The sequence below is a fragment of the Aricia agestis genome, chromosome 22, assembly GCF_905147365.1.
Source record: "Aricia agestis chromosome 22, ilAriAges1.1, whole genome shotgun sequence".
In the NCBI taxonomy this organism is placed as follows: domain Eukaryota; kingdom Metazoa; phylum Arthropoda; class Insecta; order Lepidoptera; family Lycaenidae; genus Aricia; species Aricia agestis.
Genome location: NC_056427.1, coordinates 2083456 through 2105066, shown reverse-complemented (window position 1 = coordinate 2105066; position 21611 = coordinate 2083456). Strand labels below are relative to the sequence as shown.

General features: G+C 39.8%; 1 protein-coding gene across 1 annotated transcript in view; it reads left to right on the top strand.

The window, feature by feature from the left end:
* The first annotated feature begins 10704 nt into the window (after nucleotides 1-10704).
* Nucleotides 10705-21611, top strand: part of LOC121737971 (pleckstrin homology-like domain family B member 2) — a 73925-nt gene continuing 63018 nt past the window's right edge. The window contains exon 1 of the mRNA XM_042129721.1: nucleotides 10705-10919. The gene's annotated coding sequence lies outside the window, so the exon portion shown is untranslated. The remainder of the gene's footprint in view (nucleotides 10920-21611) is intronic.

The window sequence follows — 21611 nt, the reverse complement described above, 5'->3', positions numbered from 1 at the left end:
TTTCATAAACGCAATATTTAACATAGCTATCGAACAAACTACCTAAGCGTGACGTCACAGCTAGGTAACATTTTGTATGGATATCTTGGAGAGATTTTAAGCTATATCAAAGTCATTTTTTCAGCGATATTCCTATTTTTTTCTATAAAATAAGGGGGCAAACGGGCAAACGGGTCACCTGATGGAAAGCAACTACCGTCGCCCATGGACACTCGCAACATCAGAAGAGCTGCAGGTGCGTTGCCGGCCTTTTAAGAGGGAATAGGGGGGTAGAGTATTGGGCCTCCGGTAAACTCACTCACTCGGCGAAACACAACGCAAGCGCTGTCTCACGCCGGTTTTCTGTGAGAACGTGGTATTTCTCCGGTCGAGCCTGCCCATCGTGCCGAAGCATGGCTCTCCCACGAAAAAAATGGTCCTTCACTTACCAACAAGAAAAAGAATATTTCGTCATGCCTATTCTTGCGTTTTTGACTTCCAGGCGTATCTTCTCTTTGTCTGTTTCCAGGTATATTTAAGGCATCTCTTCGCTTTTCATCGGATGGCCCAGGTCCAACTAAGATATTATTACTATCCTCAGTTGTGTTTAAGGCGTCTCTCAGCTTTTCATCGGATGGTGTTAATCCAGAAAAGACATTAGGATCTCTGAAATTAAATATATTTAATTACAAAAAAATACGTGTGGCACTCGGGGACTGCCGCCGTAAAGCTATTGAATAGCATTTTTTATTAACTTATGCAATTATAATTCTAAATTCGCATACATCTAGTGGCACGTACATAAACACCGTGCCGAAGTCTGCCGAACGATAACGGCGATAGAATTAGCTATGCGATTCTTTTCACAGCACTCTCGCAGCATCAGAAGAGCTGCGTTGCCGGCCTCGAAAAGGGTAATAGGGGAGGGTAGGGAAGGGAGTAGGGGAGGGTAGGGAAGGAAATAGGGGAGGGTAGGGAAGGGAATAGGGTAGGGGATTGGGCCTCCGGTAAACTCACTCACTCGGCGAAACACAGCGCAAGCGCTGTTTCACGCCGGTTTTCTGTGAGCCCGTGGTATTTCTCCGGTCGAGCCGGCCCATTCGCGCCGAAGATGGCTCTCCCACGTCAAATTGCTTAAAAAATACAAAACTTCATCGAAATCGATTCAGCGGTTCAAGAGTAAAGAGGTAACAGACAGACACACTTTCGCATTTTATTAAGAAAGATAGATATGGATTAAATATTATAATTAAAATTTACCTTTCTTCGGTGCCCGAGTCGTCCTTTTTGGAGAAACATGTTTGTGCTGGATAAAATCTGGAAATAGCAAAAATGTCATTAATTGCATACATCGAAAAATCGGCCATGTGCGAGTGGGACTTGCGCGCGAAAGGGGTTCCGTGTTACGAATAATAAAAACTAAGGAAACGTAACTCCCATACTATTACCGTTTTTGGTTCCTTTCGAACTGTCATGTAACGTCAGCCTGATACCGCTGAAGGCCAGCTATGTATTGTACAAATGTAAATTGAAATGTGTACCTAAGCCCTAAGGTACACATTTTTGACAAGTAGGTATTGTAGAACATGTTTTTTGACGGAGTTACTTTTTCTTAGTTTTTATTATTCGTAGGGTTCCGTGCCTGCATAAATAAATATACAATAAGATCGGCCAAGTGCGAGTTGGGCACGGGGAACCTTCGCGCACGAAGGGACTACTGTAATTATAGAGCAAACATAGACCAAAAATTGTGTTTTTGTATAGGCCCCCCTTATTTTTTTTTATTTTATTTTAATATTTTTCTTAAATATTGAAGTAGACATAATTAAGGCTTTTGTGAAAATATCAAATGCCTACTTGTTGCCATTATTAACATCGAGCAAAAAAGGCCAAAAAAATCACGTTTGTTGTATGGGAGCCCCCTTTAAATATTAATTTTATTTTGTTTTTAGTATTTGTTGTTATAGCGGCAAGAGATATACACAATCTGTGAAAATTTCAGAACTCTAGCTATAGCGGTTCTTGAGATACAGTCTGGAGACAGACAGACGGACAGACAGGCATCGAAGTCTCATGAATGGGGTCCCGTTTTCACTCTTTGGGTACGGAACCCTAAAAATGACGTTTTTTGTATGGAAGTTGGAAAAATCGGCCAATTGCAAGTCGTACTCATGCACGAAGGGTTCCGTACCGTTTGGGTAAAATAAAAATATAAACAGCCGATTGCTGAATAAGTGAATATAGAACCTCCTCCTTTTTTGGAAGTCGGTTAAGGTGACGCCGTGAACCGTGTTGGATATGTTTTAGATTGCTTGTTTTCTATGAGAGGCCGGCCCAGCCTCTCATAGAAAACAAGAAATGGAACAGCAAGAAATGGAAAGGGCATGGTCGACAAAATGGTTTTTGTCGCGTAATTTATCTATCATAATAAGCTATGGGCAAATTAAAGTGTATGCTTGAACCAATCTACATACAAAAAGCTTAAATCACTCTCCTCCACCAATCGTGTTATGCTATGGGTAATTCAAAGAAAAAGATATGATGAAAACTGACAATGAACTTTAATTTCTTAGCATTAGTCATTGCTGAGAAAAATCGATATCGCTACAGCCAAATTAATCAAGGTGTGGCCTTAGCTCTATTGAAAGATAAAATAAACGTCAATTTTCCTGGTAAGTGGGAATTAAAAACGTGTTACCTACTCTGCGCAAAATGAAGTTGAAAACAAAATATTTTTCAGTCAGATTAATAAAAGTAAATTTTCATGATTTTTTATTTCGACATACCAGGATAACCATATTCTCGAAATAGGTATGAGCTGCCCCAAGCTGAAATCCTGGGTCCACCCATGGCTGTATATATAATATAATATTATGTACTTATTGAAATCTTTGAGCACGATTTTTGCTTATCTCAAGTAGTCTAATCAATTCGAATCTTTGTACACGTATTGAGAGCCAATGACAATGAAATATTTAATTTGTTAAAATTAAAAAAAAAACGTGTTTTTCTATTATGTTTACTTACAGAGCGGCTGCTAGTAATACTGAGACGAACATGGCTGAAACAAGAACAGCTGTGTACTGCAAACGGAGTTTTCTCTCATATTTATACCGACTTTTCTTATTAATCCCCTAATTGCTTATGAATAAATAAGGAATAATGTAATTTCATAAATAATAATTGCTTATCAGTTGATAGTTGAAGCGTAAACTTACTACTGACTAAACTTACATTTTCAGGAAAAAAAGCACAATTTAAAAGTATTTTATGACCTACGAATAATAATAATCGGCCAAGTGCGAGTCGGACTCGCGCACGAAGGGTTCCGTACCGTTAAAGAGCAAAAGTAGGCCAAAAATTGTGTTTTTGTATGGAAGCCCCCCTTAAATATTTATTTTATTTAAATTATAGGCCAAAAATTGTGTTTTTGTATGGAAGCCCCCCTTAAATATTTATTTTATTAATTATTAAAGTACACATAATAATATATCTTAGGCCTTTGTGAAAATTTCAAGTGCCTACCTGTTGCCATTATTAATATCGAGCTCAAAAAGGTCAAAAAATCACGTTTGTTGTATGGGAGCCCCCTTTAAATATTAATATTATTTTGTTTTTAGTATTTGTTGTTATAGCGGCAACAGATATACCTACACAATCTGTGAAAATTTCAGATGTCTATCTATAGCGGTTCTTGAGTTACAGCCTGGCGCGGGCGACAGACAGACAGACGGACAGACAACGAAGTCTTAGTAATAGGGTTCCGTTTTTACCCTTTGGGTACGGAACCCTAAAAACTAAGGAAACGTAACTCCCATACTATTACCGTTTTGGTACCGCTCAAGGCCATCAGCTAAATATTGCAAAATATGTATTGAAATGTGTACCGGACACCGGTACACATTTTTGACAAGTACTCGTATTGTAGAACATGTTTTTTGACGGAGTTACTTTTCCTTAGTTATATGTATCCGGTTCGACCGATGAAATACCACGTTCTCACAGAAAACCGGCGTGAAACAGCGCTTGCGCTGTGTTTCTTCGAGTGAGTGAGTTTACCGGAGGCCCAATCCCATACCTTTTTCCCTTCCCTACCCTCCCCTATTCCCTTCCCTTCCCATCCCTACCCTCCCCTATTACCCTATTCCCTCTTAAAAGGCCGGCAACGCAGCTCTTCCGATGCTGCGGGTGTCCATGGGCGACGGAAATTGCTTTCCATCAGGTGACCCGTTTGCTCGTTTGCCCCCTTATTTCATAAAAAAAAATACCTATGACCTCTCACGGGACTCAAAGTATCTTCATACGAAACACCGAAATCGGTTAATCAGCGGTTTGGGCCAAGGGCGTCGCCAAGGGGGGGCAGGGAGGGGCAGCTGCCCCCCCTAGAGATTCTAAAAAAGTTGCCAAATATAATGCAAACAACGACCACTAATATTAAAATCTGGCATAGAGAATGAGAAAAGTATGAACAATTGTAGTAGGTAAAGTCAACTTGCCCCCCCTTGCGCCATCGGCTGGCGACGCCCTTGGTTTGGTCATGAAGAGGTAACAGACAGACTACCGGACAGATACACTCACTGTGCATAGACTGTAGACAGATGATCAGGCAGCGGTGCCTCATTAATATGGTTCCATTTTTACCCTTTGTATTGGATACGGAACCCTAAAATTTATTGTCCCAGGTTAGAGTCCAAAATTACTTTTGCTAATACATTATACAGAGTGCAATTAAACCTTCCAGCCCGATATAAGTATTGATCCTTGTAAATAAAAATACACGTATTTTTTCTTTTTTAAGCACTCAGTACTAAAATAATATTGAGAAATATGCTTCCGAAAGTTATCCTAATAAAATAAATGGACACTACGGCCGCGCCGCGCCTTCCCGTCGCCACCCCCCGCGTTAGCCCCGCTCTATCCACCGTCACGAAGTGACCGTTCTGCAACTATTTTAAGTGGGATAAAATGTATATTAGTGATCGAAGGATAAAATATGTTATTGTAACAAAATTAACACCCTATTTTTTTTCGTTAAATGGACTCTCCCAATGATACCTAAGACCTAAAAAATTTGGCCGGTAGGTTTAATTGCACTCCTACGAATAATAAAAACTAAGGAATCGTAACTCCCATACTATTACCGTTTTAAATTTGGTTCCTTTTGATCTGTCATGTAACGTCAGCCTAGTACCGCTCAAGGTCACCTAAATATTGCAAATCGTCGCTGCGCGTGCGATACCGCGTATGAGCAGTTGGTAAATACCGCGTATCTGCTTTTTGATGATTTTACAGGAGGAAGAAAAAACTGAATATCTCAGCTATTTTGACTCCTATTACCGACTGAACTTAACAGCTAGTTCTTTGTACTTTCCTTTAGTGGTTAGTAACGTAAATTTGTTCGCAATTGGCTTAGGTTTTGTGTAAAGTCAAGTCAAAAACAATTACGCGTTTTTATATTAAGTAGTTACAAAATATGTAGGCTTAATATTAAAGATACGCGGTTTTGAAATCAAACAATTTAGTAAAAGGTTGCATTTTTTTATTAGAAAAATCAAATATTTTATATTTTGTTCCACTATAACTTAGCAAAAATATGACGTGTTAATTACCAAAATCATTTAACAATATTATCTATTCTTAATTATTAATTTATATCCCAATTTTTCATAGATTTTGCCGTACGGTCTCCTAGGCGGCAGCTACTGCCCTAGCGGGAGATCCATCGTGACAGCTGGTTACGAAGGTCTTCGCCAAGTTGCTCATCTTCGTTCCTGCAGAGAGGACGTCACGGCCTGCAGTGGGAGTTCCGGTGGGTTTAAAGGCAAGGAAAGCAGCCACGAGGCATACGATCGTTGGGCCATAGAGTAACAAAGATAATGAGCTATTCTCTGTTCCGCATCGGGAGTGGGGAGGCATCATTATGCGAACCTCCGAATTTCAATGCAATTGAGGCTCCGGGTGAGGCTGGAAACCTACCCGGCTTAGCTGGTCCCGACGCCGAAGGGAACTCTATAATTTACCGAAGCGTTTCCTTACTTTGGTGGTAGTCTGCTCCCTTTTGGAGAAGACCGTCCGGTCGTGAAGGGAGCCCTGTGTTTGACAAACCCAGAACATCCCTCCGTATATGGCTAAAGGAAAATCGGTGAGGCTGGAACCTACCCGGCTTAGCTAGTCTCGACGCCGAAGGGAACTCTTCAATTTGTCGAAGCGTTCCCTTACTTTGATGGTAGTGTGCTCCCTTTTGGAGAAGACCGTCCGGTTATGGAGGGAGCCCTGTGTTCGGCAAATCCAGAAAATCCCTCCGTATACGGCTGAAGGCAAATCGCAGGTGGTTTTAGTGGGTAGGGTTAGCACAACTGGTCGCCCATATCCCCGGGGTGCTTTAGCTTAACTGAGCTACTTCCCCAACCTGGTGATCATATTTAGTCGTGGCGATTGGTTGCCGCCTGTATTTTTAAGGTGAAGATATAATGATCACGTCATGTAACCTTCCTCGATCTTCAAAGCAATGGAAATGGTGGTAAATTAATTAAAATATTCTAGCATGAATACAATACATATGAACAATATTAAACAATAATTAAAATATACTTATTTGGTGGTTTATCTCAGAAAAATAGTTATTTCTGGGAGCACTTTACTATCTTCGATATATTTTTCTTACCGCTGTAGTAAATACGCGGAATTGCTTCTAACTTCCGGCCGCCTACTGTTCCGCGGTATTGTTTCGATGGCAAAATGTACGTTTCTAATTGGATAATTTAAATTCTGTGAAGCCTAATATAAGCCAATATGCGTTTCGAATCGGCTGGCACAATATCTCAATTTTGCGCATTTTGCTGTTACGCGGTATTTACCAACTGCTCATACGCGGTATCGCACGCGCAGCGACGAAATGTATTGAAATGTGTACCTAAGGTACACTTTTTTGACAAGTATTGTGGAGCATGTTTTTTTGACGGAGTTACATTTCCTTAGTTTTTATTATTCGTAGTTGCACCCTTAATTATATGTCCCTAAATACTAGATCAAAATCGGTCCACCCGTTTAGATGCTACGATGCCACGGACAGACACATACAGACAGACACGTCACACTCCTCTTTTTGTCGGGGCCCGGGGCACAGAATATATATTAGTAGACAGTGTGTAATGTGTCGAGCCAGCAGACGGTCACGGTGGTCACGCTCCACGTTATGCACACGCAGCAAATATTATTAATTATTAATTAATATTATTTTCGCGAATCGTGCGGCTGATTGCCGCTGCACGTCACCATGGCGCTCGTGGCGAATGAGTTGCTGGCGTTTATCCAGCACGCCATCGACACAATGGACGAGGTTAGCATAATGCAGATCTGCAAGTCCTCCTTCACTAGCGAGGAGATTTGCCAGGGGAAGCATTTGCTCTACGAGACGCTCGGCCAGAACGCGAATATGCCATCGCGACGGAGGGATGGAACAGAAAGAAGCGTGCAGGATATAATATCCTTGCTGAAGCAGACGGTTCCGGATGAGGTGCCGGCTTTTGTGGCGAAAAAAACTGCAGAAGCTGCCGCCCGTGACGCTGGACCACGTCGACGTCGTCACCCTCTTAAAGGACATCAGATTCCTGAAAGAAGAGTTGGCCGATGTTCGAGGTAGACTGCAGGCATCGGAGTCTACGATCAGCGATCTACGTAATGAATTATCACAATTAAAGAGTGGTAATTCAATATGTAGGTCACCTGATGCCGCGTTCGTCACTCGTCGACGTGGTGCGCAAGCGATCACGCAGCCCGTCAGCACTTTCAGACGGGTTAACGCACGAGCACGTCATCGCCGCCGCCGCCGCTGCCCCCGCCACCCGCGCCCCGCCTGCAACGGAGCCGCGGCTGAACTACGCAAGTGTCGCCGCTTGCACCCCGCCTCCCCCCCCCCCCCCCCCCCCCGCGTTCCAAAAACAAAGGGAAAAAGGAGGCCCCTGCAAAGGAGTGTCCTCCCTCCGAAAATGACCGAAAGTGCGATGATGACGGGTTTATAAGAGTGGAGAGGAAGAAGAAGAAACGCGTCGTCCGCAACCATCGCGGCACCGCACCCGAAGGACCCGAGCAGCTGTTGCGGCGTGAGACTCCCGCGACGCCGCTGTACGTGTCCAGGCTACACTGGTACACGACGGTCGAGCAGGTCGTGGACTACATCAGGAGCAAGACCCACTTCGTCTTGAGGGTCGAGCGCTTGGAGTCCCGCCACAAAGTGAATTTTAGCTCCTTTGTGGTGAGAGTCCCGACGCACCATCTACCGACCTTCGAGAAGGAGGAATTCTGGCCGATTGGAGTCGTCTACAGGAGGTTCCGAGGACGACTTCCGAACACGTCGCGCCCCACGTCGCAGACAATACGTGTTTAGTGTTTAGTGTTTTAGTGTTAGTATTTAGTATAAAAGGGATGATGACAAGGTCAAAGATTAGCGAATTTTGTTAATAAAATAAAGAAATCACGGTAAAAAATAAGTGTTCCCAAAATTTCAGCTTGATAGCATTTGTATTTTTTTTGTTATGCGCCTTTAAAGTTGGATATTCAAGTCGAATTATTTTTCAATTAAATTTCTTAATATTTGTATACAATTCGATAACTTATGCAATTAAAAGCAACTTTTGTTATGAAACCACTTTCATAAACGCAATATTTAATATACTTGTCGAACAAAGTTGTCTCCCGATGCGTACAAACTACGAAAGACTGACGTCAGTCTTTCGTAGCACTTTGTATGGAGCGTTTCGGGCAGGTCTTTTTTATGAGATATTTGAATAGTCATATCTTGGTGAATTTTTAAGCTATCAGAGTCATTCTTTCAACGATGTTTCTATTTTTTAAGTGTCTTTCAATTACCAATAAGAAAAAAAAATAGTCATCATGCCTATTGTATGTATGTTAGTCTATAAGGTATTTATAATATGGGCCAAGATGCCTGAATTAAATAAATAAATAAAATAGGTAGTAGGTACCTACATAAACTTATAATATACTGTCGGGTACCAACCCGGGGTTTAAATTAGACTATAGACTAAGGAATTTTCTCTAGGATTAGACTTTAAAATAGTGCGTTCTGATATGGCTCTCTCATTGAGGTACTATAGACTGGAGAGAGCCTTATATCGGTGTATAAGCGTCAAAAGCGTGTAATGTTATGTCCTACTACTACATGCTACTACTACTAGGACATAACAAAGGAGTCGGTCTCTCTAAAAACCTTTATTAACACTTTTATTACATATTTCATGTAATAAAAGTGTTAATAAAGGTTTTTAGTGAACATTTAATGCTAGATATTGTTGAGTTTTGTGGTTTCGCTAAATACTAAACCATAAGAATGGTCAACGAATGCCTCAAACACGTGGATTTAACATTAAATACGTAAGTTTTGAACAACGTTTTTTGGGCCTTTTAATCGGTATTTTTGTAAGCTAAAAAGATAATTTATAAGTTTAATAATCCCTTATTCGTGCTATATAAGGCATTAGTGCTAAAAATGTCACATCAATTAATAATTTGGCTATAAAAATAGCATAGCTTTTTATGTGTGTTTAAGGATTCTCAATAGTTAATCGATATCATGAACTAATTGACTTTCTTTCCTGTATCATAATGTGCTTCGAAATAATCGACAAATAGAAATATTCAATAAAATAAACGCACACTACTTGTATGAAAATAAGCACAAAATGGCCACGCGATAATGGGCTAAGATTACATATATACTATAATACTTTATCTATGAGCTCTCTCATCCTTTCCCTGATCTCTATGATTTCATATTATTATGTCATGGGCTCATGGCTCAATGATCTCTATGATTTTTAATCTTTGGCAAATTTAGTAATTTTTCTATTAGCCAAATGAGGCGAAGGAATACTTTTTTACTGTCAGATGTCAATGTCAGTAGGAATACTTTTTTACTGTCAGATGTCAATGTCAGTAGGAATACTTTTTTACTGTCAGATGTCAATGACAAATTGTTCACCAATGTTGCCAACTTAGTTTTATAACTACATTTAGTAGTTTTCTACTTATTGAGATAAAATTATTGAGTTCATATTATTTTTCCCAGTGTTATAATATTGATCGTTGATAATATCTTAAAGCCGAGCTTTGTGAGGGCTCGTGTCGTCACAATATCTTTACTGACTGACACATCTACATCTATACATCTATAGTCTGTCAAAAAAGTGAAGAAATTAAAAAGTGGCAACATCGTAGTGTCATCCTTTTCAAATCAATCTAAGAAAAAAGGGATGACACGACGATGTTGCTACTTTTTAATTTCTTCACTTTTTTGATAGACTATACGTCATATTATTATAAGAAACCTTGACTGGCTGATCATCTACTTAATATAAATAAAAATTATTATATTAAAGCAGAAATAAATAGGCGTGATATTTTTTCCGTAAAATGTACCACACAATGTACAAGTTATGGGAAATACTAGGGCACGCTTCGCTCGCCCTGATAAGGCTTGACTCTATTAGCTGTTATTAAAAATTAACCATTTAACATTTTACTTTTATAATATATTAGTTGTTAACATAATATCACACAAAATGTAATGTTATATTGTTTATTTTTAAGAATCAGTCTAAGTTAACTGTTAAGAAACATTTTAGTTGTTTTTGCAATTTTAGTAGCAAATAAAGCATTAGAGTTGGCAGCACTGTTGCTAACTGCATTTCAGTTTGGTTCGGTCATTCAAGTATGGAGGTTTTGTTTTTGTGATTGTTTTGTTTACAATTTATTTATGCACTAAAGTATAACAATATAAAGAAATTATTGCGAATATAACACCGAAAGTTTCCTAGTGTTGTGCCTTCCTGTGATATATACCCAAGTGTGTTGTGTTATGAACTTTTGTTTTGTTATTGGGCGTCACGAAACCAAAGAAAGTATTTACCTACTATTGGATGGTAAGTAACTTTGTTCATATCTCACCTCATTGAAACCAGTTTAAAGCTGGCAACTTTTGTTTTTGCCTTATTTGAATTAAGAACATTGCGAAATTTTTTCCTCTCAATGCGACCTCGGTTAGTTTTTTTGCTCTCAATAAATCCTATTTGGACAGTGTTTCGTCAGAAACGCGACAAAAACCAGTAATCATCACAATCACCTACATTCTAAAGACGTTTCCGATGCAAAAAATGCAAAGTCGAGTTAAAAAGTTAACAAATACTTTGGTGTAAAGTTTACAAAAACTTCAAACTCAAAGCTATGTCTATTTGTCAAATAAGTTGATAAACTTTTTTACCGACTTCCACATAAGAGGACAATCTGTGTTCTATCCTTCGATCGCGGATTCTTAGAAATATATTGTTATTCTATTGTGTTTCGGTCACCAGTGAGCTTATGGGGCTTGATGGGTTAGTTATATATTTATTATTATTGTTTCCTAACACTGGATTTAAGCTAAATGTATATAATTGGATAGAAGAAATCATCATATAACAAAATTTAACCCATGCTAATGCTACCCCAAATGTCAAAATGCCCCAAACTAACAGGTGGGTACATTTTTGGGTTCGCTTTTTGCCTCAACATGCCATGTCTGTATATCCTGCCTTTAAAACACCTTTCGCACGTATAGCTATGAACAAAACGATACCAATGGCATAAAAACAAGTTTTAATCTAAACATGCAAAATATTCATATTTTTAGAACAAGAACACACTTTAACGTCCTTGATGTGAAATTCCTACATCCAAGCTTCTGAATATATTAACCTTACTAGTATAACACCTGCTTGCCGCTATAATCATGTTTTTTTTTTTATTTCATTTAGCATCTGTGAAATCTGCTGAATTTTGCCAGAATTTGTTTTTTTAAATCTAATTTTTAACTGGACTTTTAACACTTATCTACCTAGTCATCCAGGCAACTATGGTGGCCCTTAACATTTTGACACAGACCGGTAAGGTAACTATGGCGGCCCAGTTGACTCGGCCCATTGAAACATATTTTTTATGCCATATGACGCCTTCATAGTCTAGTGGTTAAGTGCTCGGCTCTTGACTCTGAGGTTGTGGGTTCGATTCCCGTGTTGGAAACATGTTATTTCCAAGTTTGGTTAGGACTATGCAGGCTGATCACCTGATTGTCTGACAAGTAAGATGATCCATGCGTTGGATGGGCATGTTAAAAGTCGGTCCTGTGCCTGATCTCTCGCTGGTCGTGTCGGTCTTCCGTCCTACTGGGTTATGAGAGTGAAAGAAATAGAGAGTGCTCTTGTGTACTGCCCACACACTTGGGCACTATAAAATTACTCCTGCATAACTGGCCTGGTTTAAATGAAACTGGCCACTGTCACTGAAATCGGAGTGGGGAGTATTATTTTTTATGCTGTAACTGTTTACAAAGCCCTTATAGTAGGGGAGGTCACGCTCATTTTAAAAAGTTATTTCATACCGAGCGAAAATCGTAACAATAATACTATTCTATTAATACATAAGAGTTTTGATCGTCAGCTACTGCAGTATGGGTGGAATAAAAATTGAGATTATCTCAAAGTTGTTGTTGGAAATCGTATTGAATTGACATTAAAAAGATCCCAATTCACACCCAATAAAGGTCATATCTAGATTATACACGTTTAGGTTCGGTAGGTGCTATTTTAGTTTTTAGTATATAACAACAGATGGCGCTTTTTAAAAAAAAAATATGGTTAATTCAAACGAAAATCGCCGTCAGCTGAATATTTGCAGGTGGAAATGTCGTCTACGCGACGCCCTAGGATACATTGAGCGCGAAGTAGGGCTATATTGGTTATAGCTTATATCGCTGGATGACGGGCTTTCCACCCGCATATTAACTGTGGTCTTTATTATTAAAAAGGTATCAACATTCACGTGTATAAATTTTGTACGGTTTGAAATGACTTTATATTTTAATTTTTTTAACATAGTTCAGTAACGCGACTGACGTTAAATCCCCCGTCTGCGATACGGCTGACGGTGCATTTTTATTTAAGCATGACCTCAATAATCATCCATAAAGTTTTCATTCGGTATAAAATCACTTTTCGCAATTATTTTTTTTACAACTTTGAAATACTCTCAGTTAACATCCCACCACGGGTGCGGCGACTGACGCTGATTATATTGATTGATAAATATTAAGCTACCGCTGGACAAAAATTTGGTCGGTATGAAATGACTTAGCAAACGATAGCACTACCTCCCCTACTATTAAGTGTTTTGTTTATATGATAGTCTATGTTACAACGCGCCCTTTGCTTCGTAAATGCTCAATGAGGCTAATGCATTGATAAACAATATAGCCAAGGGTAATACAATATACCTGATTACCTTACTCTTAGTATTAACTTCCTGCAATACTACCTATAACATTATGCACATTGCACATCTTTGAAGCCTGCTTGACTTACTAGATGTTGCATGCAAAGTGCTTCAGAAATCCTGTGAAGACCTTAAACTTTTAATTTTAATTAGCTGCATATAACTGACCAAGCGAGCAGCCTAGCGAGGCTGCCTCGCGAGGCAAATCCTCGGTCGAAGACGTGTCTCGCCCGAGGCAAACGCACGCGCTACCGAGCGTGCACGCCCCGAGCCGAGCGTTGTCGGTTTTTGTCGATGCGCATAATCGCCTCGGTACATTTGCCGCGCTCACTCAAGACGGTAATGTTTTGCCTCGCTTATTCGTTGCGTGTTGGTTGTGCGTTTCGAGTTAAACTGAGCGTCGATGCCTGCTAAGCCTTACGGTGGCTCGGCGTTGCCGCGCGAGGCAGCCTCAGATTAGGAAACTTACAGACCGAGACCGCTCCCGCGGCATGCGTACTGCGACAGATGTCCGAGGCTGCCTCGTGAGGCTGCTCGCTTGGTTAGTACGCGGCTAATTAACAGAATACAGTGAGAGCATTTTTCACACAGCTTCTAGACGACCTAGACTAAAAAGGTCAATGACCGCTCTTGCCACATTAAATTATAAATGGCCCACAAAGCCTTTGTAGAATGTTTGAATTGTTTTTTAAAATGTCACCAGACACCAGGTAGGAAGAAAATTCATTCAAAGTAAAAACTATCCTTTTTTCTGGGGGTCCGTCAAAATAGGTTGCTTCTTTAAAATAATAATGGTTCCTCCACTAAAAAATGCTTTATAATCTTCCGAGAATAGGCCCAAAAAATTCTTTACAGGTGTACCAATTTTGTTAATGTTTTAAATAATTTTAGGTGAAATGTTTTTTAAGCAGTTATTAGGATGTTGTTTGACTGGCGAGTGGTGAGTCACTCTGTTTATTATTCCACAGCTTATCTTATCAGCGATCTTGCAAGAGGCCTTGAGAGCTGTCCTAACTCCTGGATGATCTAAGTCAACAAAATTGTGAAATTGATGCTACCTCCAAATTTGTGTGAAGAAGGCACATCCGAAGAAATCCATTTCTTTTGATTTTTATTATTAAAAGGGGCAAATGAACAAACAGGTCCCCTGATGGAAAGTACCTTCCTTCAACCATGGAAACTCGTAACATCAGAAAAGTTGCAGGTGCGTTGCCAGACTTTAAGTGAGACTGTTTATGGAAGGCATGGGCTGTCTTTTAAGTGACAATGCGGCTATACTGTACTCAGCGAAACATGGCGGTAGCGGTCATTGACTCCCTGTCAAAAACTTGTCATTTTCTATACAAAGCCGCGATTGACAATATCTGACACTTCATTGTCAATCGCGGTTTATATAGAAAATGAAAAGTTTTTGACGGGGAGTCAATGACCGCTACCGCCATGTTTCGCCGAGTACAGTATAGTGGGAGTGGCACTGTAATTTTCTAATTTTCACCATGATGGGCCAAAACATCCCAATGTGATTGTACCTTGTAGTTATATTACATTTGTAACGTGGGAGAGCCATGCTTCAGCACGAATGGGCCGGCTCGACCGGAGAAATACCACGTTCTCACAGAAAACCGGCGTGAAACAGCGCTTGCGCTGTGTTTCGCCGAGTGAATGAGTTTACCGGAGGCCCAATTTCCTTCCCTACACTCCCCTATTTCCTTCCTTTTCCATCCCTACCCTCCCCTATTACCCTATTCCCTCTTAAAAGGCCGGCAACGCACCTGCAGCTCTTCTGATGCTGCGAGTGTTCATGGGCGACGGAAGTTGCTTGCCATCAGGTGACCCGTTTGCTCGTTTGCCCCCTTATTTCATAAAAAAAAAAATATTACAACTATACTACATGTACTTTATTATCAGTTCTGTTCTTGGAATAGCGAATAGCTAAAGCATAACGTCATCTTAGGTTACAGATTTAGCTTAAATTATATTATACTGGTTGTGTACTGGTTATACTAGAACTCTAAGTATAGGCTGCGCAAATCTTTAATATCTTTCGGTAGAGGTAATGATCCTGATTCCTGAATATTATAAATGCTAAAGTGTGTCTGTCTGTCTGTCTGCCACCTCTTCACGCACAAACTGCTAAACCGATTTTACTGTTTGGTATGGAGATACTTTGAGTCCCGGGAAAGGATACTAATCCATACTAATATTATAAATGCGAAAGTATCTCTGTCTGTCTGTCTGTCTGTCTGTCTTGCTTTCACGCCAAAACTACTGAACCGATTGCAATGAAATTTTGTACACAGTTATTCTAGAGTCTGAGAAAGGACATAGGCTACATTTTGATGTGGGAAAATATCTTATTTCCATGAAAATATCGATGAAAATGAATTCGCATTGCGCGTGGCCAGCGCTCATCCCGGGGGTCCTGGGTTCGAGTCCCGCAAGCGGAACAAAAAGTTTTCAATGTTCCTGGGTGTTGGATGTGTATTAAAATAAAATTTCAAAAATCTTAAACATATTTTATGTATAATATTATAAAAAATCCAGAAATATATCGATGCAATGAACATTTTAGTTCTAATACGATTCAACAGATGGCGTTTTATTTTTTACTTTATTGTAACATAGAACTAATCATACTTATTAGTTAGTATGTTTTTGTTTATAGTTTTTAATACGTTAGAATATTATGTTTAATAATATAATCACTTGGTATAATAATAATCAATCTATCTTATCTTATAGAACTCCTACTGCATTTCTAATATATGTGACAAGTTGACAACAGAAGGCGCTCTAAAATAAAGGAGTTCGAGTGTACCGTGTTGGCCTTAGATATTCCATCCAGAAAATATATCAATGCAATCAACATTTTAATTCTAATATATGAAAACAGATGGCGTTTTATTTTTTACTTTATTATTGTAACAGAACTAATCATACCTACTTTACTATATAATATTGTTTTTATTCATAACTAGCTGTTGCCCGCGACATCGTCTGCGTGGACTTTAGTTTATAGCGCGCGGTGTCAACAAAATTTGTGTCAAATTTAAAAACTTTTTAAAACCCTGGTAAGTGGTACCCCTCTTAGGGCCGGGCTACACCGGAATGGCAGCGCTGAAAGTGCTCGCCTCGCATGGCAGCTCCATTCCGGTGTAGTGCGGCCCTTAATTAATCAAAATACCCAAAAACAGCTGTGCAGTGTGCACATAATCTATACTAATATTATAAATGCGAAAGTATCTCTGTCTGTCTGTCTGTCTGTCAGTCTCGCTTTCACGCCAAACGCCAAAACTTCCGAACCGATTGTAATGAAATTTTGTATACAGATAGTCTAAAGCCTGAGCAAGGACATAGGCTACTTTTTTTACTGGAAAAAAGGGTTGTAAGGGGGTGAAAATGCGTAAATTTGTTCAAATTAAGTTAGTTCCAACAATTCATAGTAGATGGCGCCGTGCGTCTTCTACATCGCGCTGACGCTTGCTCAAAAGTCTTTCTATAAGACGTGGTATCATCTTACATTTAAGTTTCGATTTTTTTCGATTGTTATATCTATTCTACGGTATTAAATAACTCAGTACTTTATCTGTGCAGTGACGTAACCTTAAATCTATCAATGATAAATAGTTTATGGGTAAAGTTGTGTAATTGGAGGGCTAAATAAGCTTTAAAATTTGGCATAAAATATAAAGTTTAATATAAAAAAATGAAATACTTATTGTGTGCACACTGCACAGCTGTATTGATTTAAGGGGTACCAGGGTTTTTTTATAAAAGCTTTTGACACCAATTTTGTTGACATCGCGCGCTATAAACTGAAGTCCACGCGGACGAAGTCGCGGGCAACAGCTAGTATACTATAAGAAATACTTTTTAACCTGTGAAAATTTTGGCACAACGGAGTTGCGGGCGTCATCTAATATGTAGTTAACCAGTTTTGTGATAGCGAAAAAATACCGGTTTGTTAAATGCTCTGTGAGATAACATTAATATGAAAATTATTTAAATTTTACACCCAATATATCGCAAGTGATTGAAAACCTAATAAGATTTGCATAACTTTGTTAAGGTGACGCCCTGACGCCGTGTTGAAGTAAAAAACCGTGTTGGATATTATGTTTTAGATTGCTTGTTTTCTATGAGAGGCCGGCTCGGCCTCTCATAGAAAACAAGCAATGGAACAGCAAAAATGGCATGCAATGGAATAGCATAAGCGACAAAATGGTTTTTGTCGCGTAATTTAAAAACCATAAATACATTTCATATAAGCTATGGGTAAATTAAAGTGTATGTTTGAACCAATCTATGTACATATTTTGGAAGCTTAAATCACTCTCTGTTGGCAAAATAGGAATCCCTTTTTTACAGAGGTCTTTTTGATTGATTATTCTGTGTCATAAAAGTTGATCAATCGTGTTATGCTATGGGTAATTCAAAGACAAAGACATGATGAATACTGACAATGAACTTTAATTTCTTAGCTTTAGTCATTGCTGAGAAAAATCGATATCGCTACAGCCAAATTATCAAGGCGTCGCCTTAAATGCTTTGTAATATTCTGACACCGGTTTCGGTGGCCGGTTTCATTTTATCCTGGTATGTAGGAGTAATTTTATAGTGCCCGAGTTTGTGCGCAGTACACAAACACTCTCTACTCTCACAACCCAGTGTGATGATCGACACGAGTCACGACTCACGACTGGCGAGAGATCAGACGCTTTTTTGATTCCGTAGCCAAATGGCAAAAAACGGAACCCTTATAGATGTGTCATGTCTGTCTGTCCGTCCGTATGCCACAGCTTTTCTCCGAAACTATAAGACTTATACTGTTGAAACTTGGTAAGTAGGATTTGGTGAACCGCATTAAGATTTTTTGTCTATCAGAAGCATGGATCATCTTGTCTGATAGTCATGTGATCAGCCTGCAATGTTTCATCAATATAGGTGAGTAGGTTGTTATCATATCTTATCACAGCATCCACTGATAAGGGCATTCTAGAACAGGTGCTATAAATAACTTGAGACTCCAAGCATCTACATACCAAATTACATCTCAGCCATTTAAACGTGAACAGCAAACAGAGAAACTCTCACATTTACAATACTACATGGCGCCTGAAAAACGACGCGCGACGCGACCCCTTCACAAATATTAATTAGCATTCAATCAATATATTATCATTTTTATATCAAGGACTTTTAATTTAACAATCATCTATCATAGCACAAAAAGTGTGTAGTCGAGTAAGCAGCTCGTACATCCACTTTTTTGGTCCTTCGAGCCGGATATGAACCAGCGACCTATGGATTAGTAACTACTAATTACTAATTAGTATGGGTTGTTCCTACACTTCTAAAAATGAATTGCTAATGTACATTGCGTAGTATGATCTGATAATGATTCTTCAACACGGTCTTGCGTAAGCATTGCACGTATATGTTAAAACGATTGTGTAGGTACTAGGAACTAGATAATATTATGTTACAAACGTTTTACCATATAAATTAATTCTAGTATTAAGATAAAAAGTAGATAATAATTAATAACCTATTCTCAGGCCTAACGAATTTACATACAAAATTTCATTAAAATCGCTTGAGCCGTTTTGAAGGAGTTCGTGCACATACACTGTGAGTTGTGACATGAACATACTAAAATCTAATACATTAGAATTTAGAATAGTTTCGTACTAGACTAGTAGCACAGAATAGATAAAATAGTATACAAGTATGTACTAGTAGCTTGTTTTCTCCATTGTGCAGAGATGTGCAGAGAATCGTTTATCTTAAGGGACCCGTGCATTTTTCCGCGATAACAACTATCCTATGTCCTTTCCATTTTCCAATCTTTTAAACTTTAAAGCATGCCAATATCCCTATTAAAAGGCCGGCAACGCACATGATGTGGCTCTTCTGATGTTGCGAGTGTCCATGGGCGACGGTAGTTGCTTTCCATCAGGTGACCTGTTTGCTCGTTTGTCCCCTTATTTTATAAAAAAAAACAAGCCCATCTTAAAATTTTCTACCATTTTTGGCGTGGAAAGGTAAGAAATAGGTCATAAGCTATGTCCACACTACGCGCTTTTGTCTTCAATTTTCGTCATCTTCTTTCATTCAACTTTCGTTTTGGCGCATTCAATAATTGCGTCAACGAACGCAACGCCAACATTGTCATTTTTGTTTTTTGGATACGGTCATGCATGCGTCGCGTCGCGGCCCGCGGGCATGCCTCACGTTCGCTGTTGACTGCGCTATAACGCATGCCCTTGACGAACAGGAAAAGGCACAGTGTGGACAAAGCTATAAAGTATAAACACAGACCTTCGCATTTACAATCACATAGGTAAGTTTTTTGCGGAAAAATGTAAGGTTTCCGCGCGATATAAAATTGCACACGTCATATCAGACAGAATATTGACAGGAACATAGCACATAAGGCGTGAAACAGCGCTTGCGCTGTGTTTCGCCGAGTGAGTGAGTTTACCGGAGGCCCAATCCCCTAGTCTATTCCCTTTCCTACCCTCCCCTATCCCTTCCCTTCCCTACCCTCCCCTATTACCCTATTCCCCTATTCCCTCTTAAAAAGGCCGGCAACGCACATGCAGCTCTTCTGATGCTGCGAGTGTCCATGGGCGATCGAGGTTGCTTTCCATCAGGTGACCCGTTTGCTCGTTTGCCCCCTTATTTCATAAAAAAAAAAGGAACGTTGTCAAACGTCGAACAAAACTTTGTGTTTACTGTCTGTGCTGGTACTGCCTCCAGCGTGAAAACATTGCAGTAATATTATGTCCTACTACCATAAAGTTAATAATATTATTAACTTTATGCCTAAGCCTACTACATGACGCCCGCAACTCTGTTTCGTATCCTATGTCTTTTCCAGGGACTCAAAGGGTAAAGGGTAACGCCTCCGTGGTCTAGTGGTATGGAGCGCGGCTCTTGACTCGGAGGTCGTGGGTTCGATTCCCGCATTGGAAACATGTTATTTCCAAGTTTGGTTAGGACAAAGCAGGCTGATCACCTGATTGTCTGACAAGTAAGATTATCCATGCGTCGGATGGGCATGTACACTGTACAGTCTTGAGCCTGATCTCTCGCCAGTCGTGTCGGTCTTCCGTCCCACTGGGTTATGAGAGTAAAGGAATAGAGAGTGCTCTTGTGTACTGCGCACACACTTGGGTACTATAAAATTACTCCTGCGTAGCTGACCTGGTTTCAATGAACCGGCTACCGTCACCGAAACCGGTGTGGGAGCTATTAGGGACTCAAAGTATCTGCATGCCAAACAGTTATCGGTTTAGCGGTTTATACGTGAAGATTTAACAGACAGACAGACAGACACACTTTGACGTTTATGCTGGTGTCGCCTCTAAGGCATCCATTAGACGGTAGGTTTTGCTGTCAGTTTTACCACAGTCATGACTGTGAGTGATGGGTAACCTACCGTGTAAGAGCGTGACTGACGGTTGCATGAAGCTGATTGACGGAATTGACTGACGCTTGCATGAGCGTATGATGGATGCCTAACTTGAAAACATTGCAGTAATATATTTGGTCAATTTTAAATTTGTTTTATGACCAAAATGAATCGAAAAGCATTGTACCAATTACCACCAGCCATTAGGTCAATGATCGTCCCAATTTCTAGGTATTGACGTAACACAGATCACATCAAAATAAACTAGGCAGTTTATGGCGGTAATATCTAGGTTTTAGGTTTCTATGTTAACACAATAATTACTATAGTGAAGTTTGTCTTGGGTAGGACGTTGGCCTGATTCAGCTGTTCTTTTTTTTTTTAATGAAATAAGGGGGCAAACGATAAAACGGGTCACCTGATGGAAAGCAACTACCGTCGCCCATGGACACTCGCAGCATCGGAAGAGCTGCAGGTGCGTTGCCGGCCTTTTAAGAGGGAGTAGGGGAGGGTAGGGATGGGAAGGGAAGGGAATAAGGTAGGGAAGGGAATAGGGATTGGGCCTCCGGTAAACTCACTCGGCGAAACACAGCGCAAGCGCTGTTTCACGCCGGTTTTCTGTGAGAATGTGGTATTTCTCCGGTCGAGCCGGCCTATTCGTGCTGAAGCACGGCTTTCCCACGTCCGTTGCACCCATAGATATCAGAAAAAATAAACTTGATTTTTCGCATGAACCGTACACTTTTCCGGAATAAAAACCATCCTATGTTCTTACAGAAAGGATGGAAAGGCAAACAAAGGATTAATCTGCAGTTTTGATGATAATGACTCGTCAATCTCTAAGAACATTAGCAGTGACGTCACAACTCACAACCTAACTGATTATCTTAAG